We start from the raw sequence: 12,002 nt of genomic DNA on the forward strand, positions 1-12,002 counted from the left end.
GAATGCGTGACTCCGAGCCTCTCAGCCCCGGGGCGGGCGTGGCAGAGCCGGGAGCTCCGCCCTGCAGCTCCTGATTCAGTCTGTTTACCCCTGCCCCGCGGGCTCCCACTCACCTTCTGGGCCCGCAATCGGCCTTTCACTTACTCTCCCCCGCCGCTGAGGCCCGCAGTGGTGGCGGGGCGGGGGTCGTGCTCCCACCCGCCAGGGGCTTTTTTCAGCGTCCCTGGCGGGTGGAACAGCGTCCCCTGCTGGTGGTCTAAACTCACTTGTCTGGCTGGGGGCCCCTGGGACACCAGCCGTCAGCCCCCCTTCTCGGGTCCCCCCCAGGGGCTGGCAGGGCTCGCCCTCGGGAGAGACTCAGGGTTCCACCCAGCCTGCGGAGCGAGCCAGGCCCAGCCCTTGCACCTTCATCCTGGCTTTCAAATTGTCCTTTTTTCCTGTCACCTGTGCGGCTTCCTTGCTCGTGTTGTTGACTTGAGGGCTTCTCTGTTTGCTCTGGCTGAGCCTAGAGCCCCAAGATGAAAACTCGGAAGTGTCAGCCTGAGAGATAGCAAGCTGAGGATGAGCGTGGAGAAGGAGAGACAGGGAGAGACGTGAGCTGCTTCCCAACCTCAGCCTGAGGCCAGCGGCGGATCACCCCCAGCAGGCCAGCGGGGATGGATGAGGCCCATAGACTAGCCCAGCCTCTCTGCGGGCAGGTCTTGGCCTGTAAAGTTGTTAATTTGTTTTGAAACTCAGCCCCAGAACTCTAAATCCCTCATACCTCCAGGAAATTTGAATACCCCTCACAGGCCACAGTGCAAGTTCTCTAGCAAAACCTGTCTTCAGCCGCTGAAAACTCCCGCGTCCCAGGCTCCCAAGCATCAATGAAGCAACAGCATAGGAAAGACGGCTACCCAATCCCCCCCAACCCCCGCCCCGCCCCGTGAGGCCCCCGGGACCAAACCTTCCTGAATTTCCAACCCCCATGAGAATCTGTCACCCAACCGCCTTGCGAGGTGGCGCCCCAGGGATTATTACCCCCTCCCCATTTTACAAATGGGAAAGCTGAGTCCAAGAGAGGGTAAAGCGACATCCCCAAAGTCACCGAGTAGGAGCTTGGGGTAGAACCCAGGCCCTCTGGCTCCTAGCCCAGGCTCTTTGCTCCACTTCAAACACCTCTCAGATCATGAAGCAAGATGGGAAGGCGGTACCCGGCCCCCGGGCGGTGGGGCAGGGGCCAACACACACAGACATAGAGGATGCACGCACACCACACGCGGGCACACACAGCACCACGCAACCCAGGGACATGGCAACCTGGGGCAACCGTCCTCTCCCCGTACCCCTGCAGACCAGACACCGCCAGGACCCTCGTATCCTTCCCTCCCGCCGAAGGGGTGAGGTAAAGCTCTGGCTCGCTGCCCACCTGCCACACCCTCCGCTCCTGCCTGGCTGTGCCACCTGACCGTGCGTTATGCATGTCCTCTCTGGGTTAGGATGGGGGAGCCACCCTGGCCTGCAGCAGAGGCTTAAGTGGTAAACAGTGAAGCTGCCATCACCACCACAGGCTTACGGTGCCTGGCTCTGCAGCCGGTCCAGCCAGGCTCTCCTCGATGACAGTGAGCTGACATCAGGGAGCCCTCCCCACCTGCCACCCACCCAGGCCTCTCTCTCCGTCTGTTCACCAGGCTTTGAAGCTGCATCTCTCTTCAGGGAGACACCTGCGCACCTGCACACATGCTCTCAGAGGTGCACGCACCGTTCTCACCTGTGGCCCACATCTTTGCACAGCCCATGTGGGCTGTGTGCCCAGGGACTCCCCCGGCTCGTATGCACAGTCAGATCCAGGCACACCTTTCAGACCCAGGCATGTACACCCAGCATATACGCCCTTTGGCAAATTTAAACACACCCACAGAGCTGATCACACAGGTGTGACATTCTGAATTCCCCCTGCCCCTTCCCAGGCAAGAGCCATATGAGGGTAAGGTCTGAGTCACCTGCCAACCCATGGGAGCTGCTGAGCCAGCAGGGTGGGGGCCCACCACGCCACCGCCTGCAGCATCCCCCAACCCTCTGCCGCCACCTTCACTACTTCCTGCTCATACCCTCAGCCAGGACTCATGCCAGAAAAGCACCTCTCTTCCTTTAAACATCCATGCAGGAACCCATGCCTCCTACCCCCCCCACAGAAGTCCTTCCTGTGGCTCCTCAGAGTTTGCATACACTTGAGCAGAGAGCCCCATTCTGGGCCCAGACCGGCTCTGTCGCCTACTGCCCTCTCCCTCCTGCGTATTCCTGCTCAGGAGTCTGTCGCCAACACTGGAGCTCTCTGAGGAGGGGGGCAATCTACAAACATAGAGAACGAAGAAGGCAGAGCAGCCCAGGCGAGTGGGTTGCTCTCCAGCCAAAGGAAGCTGGTAAAACCCATCGACCTTAGCTCCTGCCCCTTCTGCGTCCCCATCCCAGTGAGTCGCCAGGTCATCCTGCTGGGTCTAGAGAACGTCTTTGAGTTCCTACTATGTGCCAGGCATATCTGTAAATACATAGTTTTGTACATGCGTCAAACTTAAGAAATACCACTCCAATTGTTGCCATCTTTCTAGTCTGAAAATAGAAAGTGGTTAAGAGCGTGACTCAGAAGCCGGGCTGCTTGGGTCCAGACCCCAGTTCTGCTGCTTACTAGTTATTTAACCTCTCTCCGTGCCTCAGTTTCCTCATCTGTAAATAGTATCGACCTCAAAGTTGTTGTGAATATCCAATGAGTAAAGAACATACATGAAGTGCTTAGGAGAGTGCCTGGCCTATAGGAAGTGCGAGTGAGGAGTTTGTTCTTGGTATGCTCCCTTCACTCATTCAGACCCTTATCGTCTGTCCCTAACAATCTCCACTCAGCTGTCTACGTGATCTCGTAAGCCCAGATTTGGTGGAGTTACTCCTGCACTCACGAGCCTTCCATGGCTCCCCATGGCCCTCAGAATGGGTCCCCCTCCTTAGCGCTGCCCACAAGACCCCTCACATCTGTCCCAGTGCCCCAGGCTCACCTTCCTTCCCTGTCTTTTCCCTGAACCCCTGGACTCTCCTCTACACTCTCTGCCTAGAACCCACTCCCTCACGGTGTGCCAGTATATGCTTAAGAACTGGTTCTCTGGGGGAAAAAATGTGCACATCTATGCGTACATAAGTTTATTATAAATGTTGCTGGTATGAAGCTGTAAAAAGTACACAATTTATAAATAATACTAAAATATACAGTGTACTTTATTGTAAATTTTATAGCACCAATTGCTCTATAGAATGCTTTTGTCATGAGGGGAGGAGTGCGGTGAGGGGGGTAGGGGGTATATGGGGACCTCACATTTTTTTAAAAAAATAAAGACAAAAAAAAAGAATGCTTTCGTTGATAAAACTATGTGAAATATGAATATGGGTAAAATTGCATTTATGACTGTTTTTGAAACTGAACTAATATATGTTAATACTACAAGACGTTAATATCAGAACAAAAAAACACAAACATGAAAGAAACCAGATAAAAAGTACTACATATTGTATGATTCTGTTTATATATAATGTCAATATAAATCAATTTATAAAGATGAAATTAGGGGAGAAGATGTGGTTCAAGTGGTTAAGTGCCCACTTCCCACATGGGAGGTCCTGGGTTTGGTTTCCGGTGCCTCCTGAAAAAATAAAAATAAACAACAAACAAAACAGACAAGAAAACCAACTCAGGGATGCTGAGGTGGCTCCATGGTTGAGCACCAGCTTCCCACATACAAGGTCCTGGTTTCAATCCCTGACCCCCGATAACTTAAAAAAATAAAATAAAAGGATGAGATTAGATTAGTGGTTATGTGGGGCTGGAGAAGAACAGAGGGATTGAGAGGTGACTGTTATGGGATGCAGAGTTTTTCTTTTTGGAGTAATGAAATTGTTCTAAAATTTTTTGTAGTGATGAATACACAACATTGTCATTGTACTAAAAGCCATTGATTGTGCGCTTTGGATAGATCATATAGTATGTGAATATATCTCAATAAAACTGCTTAAAAAATAAGTAAATGTGCAAGAATAGCCAGAAATAGCAGCTATATATGGCAGGGAAAGCAAAGAGAGATTTGCTTGTTTGTTTGTGTGAATTTTGTTTATTATTATTATTGAAATAATGAAAATGCTCTGATACTGATTGATGTGATGAATACCCAACTATGTGATTATACTGAATACCATTGATTATACTCTTTGGATGAATTGTATGCTTTATTTATTTATTTATTTTTAAAAGATTTATTTATTTATTTCTCTCCCCCCACACACACCTCATTGTCTGTTCTCTGTGTCCATTCACTGTGCATTCTTCTGAGTCTGCTTGTTTTTTCTTTAGGCAGCACTGAGAACTAATCCTGGGACCTTCTGGAGTGGGAGAGAGGTCATCAGTCTCTCGCACCACCTCAGCTCCCTGGTCTGCTATGTCTCTTATTGTCCCTCCTCCGTCTCTTTTTGTTGCATAACCTTGCTGTGTCAGCTCTCAGCTCGGACCAACTTGCCTTGTAGACCAACTTGCCTTCAAACCAGGAGGCCCCAGGAAGCAAACCCTGGACCTCCCATATGGTAGACAGGAGCCCAGTCGCTTGAGCCATATCTGCTTCCCTGTTTGCTTTATTAATATGTATCAATAAAATTGATTTGTTTGAGGAAAAAAAAGAATGTTTTTGTTGATTTTTGCCAACCTTTGTATCTGTAGTTAACCTATAGTTACAATTCAACCAGGATGAACAAACACTTGATTACTATTTGATTCAATGAAGAAGTCATTCACATCATTGACTAATGAATATATTTCCAACATGAATGTTGCTTGATATTTTCACTTACATTAAAGAGTAAGACAAAAGTAAAACAACAAAGATACATTGACTCATTCTTCAATGAGGTGATATTTTTGCTGAGATTGATAATAGTTTTCAAATATCGGAGGAATTCATCCTCAATTTTTTGTGTAATTCACAATGTAACAACTACAGACACAACACACTTTTAAGTTTAATCTGCATTAACATTTTCTACATCATTTTCTTAACTCTAGACCAGGGGTCAGTAAACTTTTTTTGTTATGGGCCAGTTAGTAAATAATTTAGGCTTTGCAGACCATACAGTCACTCACACTTACTAAACTCTGTTGTTGTAGCATGAAAGCAGCCATAGATAATATGTAAATAAATGAACATGACTATGCTCTAATGAAACTTAATTTATGGGCTCTGAAATTTGAATTTCCTATAATTTCCACATGTCATAAATATTATTTTTCTATTGATTTCTTTTCCAACAATTAAAAAAAAAATAGGAGTCTTAAGGCTGGGGCAGGCAGTGTGTCTGCAGATCTGAACTTGCGGGCTGTTAGGAGCTTCTCAGCTGTGCTCTGCAACTTGGAGCTGCTGCCGAGTCAGAGGGCCCAGTCTGCATTCCAAGAGAAAAGAAGAGAAAAACTCAAGGAACATCTATCAGAAAGAAAAACAACTTTGTGTGCAAACAGGAAGGTCATATATTATCCAGCAGAGACCAGAGAATGACATCTGAATACCAGGTCCAAGAAGGGACAAAAGTTCCAAAACTTAAAACAAAAATGGCTGATAAAGAAAATGCCGGGAAACAGACTTTGGCCCAGTGGTTAGGGCGTCCGTCTACCACATGGGAGGTCCGCGGTTCAAACCCCAGGCCTCCTTGACCGGTGTGGAGCTGGCCATGCGCAGTGCTGATGCGCGCAAGGAGTGCCGTGCCACGCAAGGCTGTCCCCCGGGTGGGGGAGCCCCGCGCGCAAGGAGTGCGCCGGTGAGGAAAGCCGCCCAGCGTGAAAAGAAAGAGCAGCCTGCCCAGGAATGGCGCCGCCCACACTTCCCGTGCCGCTGACGACAACAGAAGCAGACAACAGAAGCCAACAAAGAAACAAGACGCAGCAAATCGACACCAAGAACAGACAACCGGGGGAGGGGGGGAAATTAAATAAAATAAATAAATCTTTAAAAAAAAAAAAAAAAAAGAAAATGCCAATAGACCTACAGAGAGCAAAAATAATGTAAGGATGGAAAATAATTGTGTTCCTTTAAAACCTTCTAATGAATTAAACAATTCACCAATAGCAGCTGATAAACATAATTTTGAGGACAATAATAAAACTCTTCAGTTGTTACCAATTAAAGATGATTCCCAAAATCAACATGACATTTAGCCAGGCATTTCACTTTAAAAAAATAAGAAAAAGAAAATAATAATGACTACAGTTGAAAAAAACACCTGTGCTTGGATCTTATCGTGGGCAAATTGTTTAGTCTAAGGTTAATTCATTTAGAAAAGCTCTACAAGTCAAAGATGAGAATTCTGCAGGACCAAGAAACTTTCTACTATCCCTAAAGCCACAGAGCCTCAGCCTATAAACACCAGCAGCGCAACAGTGAAAAGCGATAGAGTTTCAAATATAACTACCACTAAAGTTGTTAGCACTACATCTCAGGATAGACAACTTGCGTGACCTCCTATTAGAAGTCACCATGATAATACCCAGGACAAGATGAAACAGGGCAACTCTGCCAATGTGACAATCCAGAAAGGCTTAAGGGAAGAGGATTACTATAATTAAAAACAGGTTTATCTAGCGTCAAATTAGTTCTTCTCCAGGCTCAAGAAGAAATGAGATATTATCAAGAAGCACAGCTTCTAAAATTAAAACCAGGCCTCTTCCATCTTCTAATACCAAACTGATAGAAAAGTAAAAAACCACTGACCAGTGAAGACATACTATAGCAAAAGCATTGATAGATCGCCTCAGCTCAAAGAAACTGCAGAAGAGAGAAAAATTCGTCTGTCTGAGTGGAGACCTGGCAAAAGAAGAGTGCTGAAAAGGCCTCCTAGCTCCATGCTTACCCAGCCTGAGCCTGAAAGACAAAATGAAAAGTCAGTTGGGTCTTTCTGGACTACCATGGCAGAAGAAGATGAGCAAAGACTATTTACAGAAAAAGTCAACAAGACATTTTCTGATTCTCTGAACCTGATTAACGAGGGATGCCCAAAAGAAGAAATATTGGCCACACTGAATAGTCTGATTACAAATATTCCAGATGCCAAAAAACTTGTTAAATATTGGATGCGCCTTGCATGACTTGAACCAATTGTAAGTCCTATTGAAAATATTATCGCAATCTATGAGAAAGCCATTCTGGGAAGGTCTCAGCCTATTGAAGGGATGCGACATGCAATGGCAGATACTCTAACACTGAAGAGTCAAGAAAAAGTTAATTTGGGAGAAAATACCGAAGGTTGTGCAGCCATGGGACAAATCCAAGAAGTCGATATTGAAAATACAGGTGTCAAACTAGAGCCAGGAAAACTGGAAATGGAAAGTAACCAACACAGAAATGTGGTATTTCATGATTATGAAAAAGAACAAGGACAAAACAAAGAAGCCCCATTCATGATGTTAAAACCCCCAATAAAGAAACTAGAGCAGGGAAGCAGACTTGGCCCAATGGATAGGGCATCTGTCTACCAAATGGGAGGCCGGCGGTTCAAACCCCGGGCCTCCTTGATCCAGGTGGAGCTGGCCCATGTGCAGTGCTGATGTGCGCAAGGAGTGCCCTGCCACGCAGGGGTGTCCCCTGTGCAGGGGAGCCCCACACGCAAGGAGTGCACTCCATAAGGAGAGCCGCCCAGAGCGAAAGAAAGTGCGGCCTGCCCAAGAATGGCGCCGCACACATGGAAAGCTGACACAGCAAGATGACGCAACAAAAAGAAACACAGATTCCCAGTGCCACTGATAAGGATAGAAGTGGTCACAGAAGAACACACACTGAATGGACACAGAGAGCAGACAAGGGAGGGGGGGAGAAATAAATAAAAAAATAAATTTTTAAAGAAACTAGAGCAAGTTGCTTAATTAAATATGTTTCCACTATATCATATTTGCAAAGTATAAAAAAGAAGATGCAGTTTGAGGAAACAAATTCTACATTTAAAGAGCTGAAGTTTCTAACACCAATGAGACGTCCTCCTCGTCTTCAAGAGAACAACTCCAAATGTCAGATATGTTAAAAGATCATTGTCTTTGTGTGTCTTCACTGAAACAGTGAATGGAGTTGGACGCTTTTGTATGTTGTCTTAATGTAGCCCTCTGCCTGATGTATTCAGAGACTGAGGCAGCAGAAGAGAAATAAAATTCTCATAAGAAATGGGGTTTTTAATGCCTGGAGGGTTTGTTTTGTTTTGCTGTGGCTATGTACTTCTTTTAGGTCTGGAGTTGGCCAAGTACCTAAGTATTCTTAAGTATTTATGACACTGAGCTCCTTTACTAACTTTCACATTTCATTTATTTTTTTTTTACTTTTTAACTTTCACATTTTAGTAGGAGTGACCTTCTAGGTGTAAGAAAGCTAATCCTACCTTGTCCATATCAACAGTCTGAGTTTTTCTTTAAGAAAGAACATTTCATCAGCTAGTTTCCTATGTTCTGTGAATATAAACAGGTTTCTTAATGTTACCTTTTTACTTTTTTTTCATCTCTCCCCACCCCCTCGTTGTTTGTACTTGCTGTGTCTGTTAGTCTTCTTTGTTTCTTTAGGAAGCACCGGGAACCAAACCTGGAACCTCCAATGTGGGAGGGAGGTACCTAACCACTTAAGCCACCTCTGTTTCCTGCTTTGTTGTGTCTCTCGTTATGTTTTTCCTCTTGTGTCTCTTGCATTATCTTGTTGCATCAGCTCACTGTGCCTGCCATTCATGCCTGCTCGCCCTCCTGCTCATCCTCTTTGGAGGCACTGGGAACATTTGCTCCCTGCTTTGTTGTTTCTCTCATTACGTTTTTCTTCTTGTGTCTCTTGTTGTGTCATCTTGTTGTGTCATCTTGCCGTGTCTGCCCATTGTGCCAGCTTGCTGTCTTCTTTAGGACACACCGGGAACTAAAATACGGACCTCCCATGTAGTAGGTGGGAGCCCAATCACTTGAGCCACATCCGCTTCCCTTACTTATCTTTTTAAAGAATTCTAAATTACAGAAAGATATTATGTCACAATACAAATGCAGTAATGCTATATTGTCAGAAAATGAGATGTCCTAGGTAAAATTTATTTTTATGTTAGAAGGTACTTCGTGATGAGAAAGAAGATGCCAAACAGTGGATATTAGAAATTTTAAAGCTAGTGTAAGTTCCCTTTTCAGTTAAAATTTTAACTTCCATTGCCTCATTTGATGTAGTTTAAAGACTATTAGAACAGTGCATATAGTATTTAATAAATGTCATTCTAGTTTGGGTATCATTTCTAAATAACTAATAGTTAATTAAACTTGTTTTCTTCCACATGATATAAATACTTTACTGCTGGGAAGCAGACGTGGCTCAGACAACTGGGCTCCCACCTACTACTTGGGAGGCTGCTAGTTCAGATCCTGGTTCCTTCTAGAGAAGATAGCAAGCTGGCATGATGGGCAGTGTGGCAAGCTGACACAACAAGAGACACAAGCAGAAAATACATAATGAGAGACTCAACAGGGCAGGAAGCAGAGGTTCCCAGTGCTTCCTAAAGAAAACAACGAGCTGACACAACAAGAGACGTGGGGAGGAAGAGTACAATGAGAGGCACAACAAAGCAGGGAGCCGAGGTGGCTCAAGCGATTAGGCACCACACTCCCACATCAGAGATCCCACGTTTGGCTCCTGGTGCCTCCTAAAGAAACAAGGAAGATGAATAGACACAGCAAGTGAAAAACCACGAGGGGGTGGGGAGAAATAAATAATATAAATCTTTAAAAAAAAACAAACTTTACTGTTAAACCACGTCCCCTGAAACATGACCATTTATACAGTAAGCATTTCCTTCTCCCCACAAATAAATAGCACCAATAGGGGGGTGGGGGGATATGGGGACCTCATATTTTTTTAATGTAACATTAAAAAAAACAAAGACAAAAAAAATAGCACCAATAAAATTGTTTTGTAAAGCCCTGAAGTAATACTTAAGTGGCATAACTACCAATTCTAGTTTCAAATAAGTGATTTTTCATTGTAAACAGTTTAGTTTTAAAACTATTAGGCAATATGAATGTGATTGAAAACCACATCTCATCTTATGTTTGTTCATCCCATTTGTGAAATAGCAGGTGTCTTTCTTCTATTTATTGTTTTTCCTTCTGGAAAGTAGGGCTTTATTCCTTTTTAACTGTGTATGTAGTGTTTATACAATAAATTAAAATACCTGTAAAATATATGAGAGAGAGAGAGAGGAGGACTGTGGGAGGATGGCAGAGTAAGGAGCTCCAGAACTCAGTCCTTCCACCAGAACAATTACTAACCAGGCAGGATCTGTCTGCAAAAGCTCTTGAAATTCTCTCAGCGCAGTGGCTACTGGTGACCACTGGTGCCCATCTCCACTCCTACTGTCGGCTGCCATGGGATCCAGCCCCTGGCTAGCTCACTGCTGACAGAAAGTGACATGAAAATACTCTTCCCCAGTACCTGGGGTGGGCAAAGCTGCTCACTGATCATGGCTTTTAATTAGTGGCTTCAGATCTCTGGGGCCCTGGCTCTGAGGGCAGCCAATGTTTCAACAGGACAATTATGTCCACTGTCACCACTGTTATTCAACATTGTACTGGAAGTTCTTGCCAGAACAATTAGGCAGAAAAGGAAATAAAGGACACCCAAATTGGAAAGGGAGAAGTAAAATTTTCCCCATCAGCCGATGACATGATCCTACATGCATAAAATCCTGAAAAATCCACAACAAAATTCTTAGAGCTAGTAAACAAATTCAGCAAAGTGACAGGGTACCAAATCAATACCCTCAAATCAGTTGTGTTTATATACATAAGCAATGAACAATTGGAAGAAGAAATCAAGAAAAAAAACTCTGTTCTCCATAGCAACAAAAAGAAGCAAATATCTAGGAATAAATCTAACCAATAACGTAAAGGCCTTGTACACAGAAAACTACAAAACATTTCTAAAAGCAATCAAAGAAGACCTAAATAAATGGAAGGACATTTTGTGTTTTATGAATCAGAACACTAAATATTGTTCAGATGTTAGTCCTACCCAAAGCAATTTATAGATTCAACACAATCCCAATCAAAATTCCAACAACCTTTTTTTCAGAAATGGAAAAGCCAATCATCAAATTTATATGGGAGGGCAAGGGGCTCCAAATAGTTAAAGCCATCTTGAAAAGGAAGAAGGAAATGGAGAACCCATACTTTTGGATCTTAAAAAATTATTATTAAGCCACGAGAATCAAAGCAGTATGGTGCTGGCACAAGGACAGACCTATAGATCAATGGAATCAAATTTCAACAAATGGTGCGGGGAAAACTGTATCTCTGTTTGCCAAAAAAAAGAGAGAGAGAAGGAGAGTGGAAGGAAGGAAGGGAGAGAGGGAGGGAGGAAGGAAGGAAGGAAGGAGAACTCTACCTCATACCACATACAAAAATCAATTTAAAATGAACTCTCTTTCTCTTGCTTCGTCTGCCATGGTTGTGTGGGTGTTTGACTCTTAACTTCTCATATGAAACGGAAAAAAAAAAACAGAATTGTCCCATTCCTCAATGGATTCTAATAAAAATTGGCAATAAAATCAGATACAACTCCAAAAGGAGACATTGGAGAACTAAGCTGGGTCTATAAGGAATCACACATGTGATGGCCCAAATGTCACCTCTTTTGAACAGTTGGACTAATTTTATTGGAGAAAAGACTCGTTTTTCTAAATTTTTTTGTTTCTGCATAAATAATTTGTTCAGTAATAAATATTGAGACCTTTTACTTGGAAAAAAAATCAACTCAAAAAATGGGCAAAGATCAAATTATAAGAGCCAGAACTATACATGTCTGCAAGAAAACATAAGGAAGCATCCTTAGAACCTTGTGTTAGACAGTAGTTTCTTAGTCTTTACACCCAAAGCACAAGCAACAAAAGAAAAAAACAGATAAATGAGACCTTATCAAAATCAAAAACTTTTGTGCCTTAAAGGACTT

At 43.9% G+C, this 12,002-nt stretch overlaps 1 pseudogene; it reads left to right on the forward strand.

Annotated features, from left to right (window-relative positions):
* Nucleotides 1–561: 561 nt before the first annotated feature.
* LOC101421395 (cytoskeleton-associated protein 2-like) lies at nucleotides 562–8,192 on the forward strand (annotated as a pseudogene).
* Nucleotides 8,193–12,002: the final 3,810 nt, after the last annotated feature.

Source organism: Dasypus novemcinctus, chromosome 8 (genome assembly GCF_030445035.2).
Source record: "Dasypus novemcinctus isolate mDasNov1 chromosome 8, mDasNov1.1.hap2, whole genome shotgun sequence".
In the NCBI taxonomy this organism is placed as follows: domain Eukaryota; kingdom Metazoa; phylum Chordata; class Mammalia; order Cingulata; family Dasypodidae; genus Dasypus; species Dasypus novemcinctus.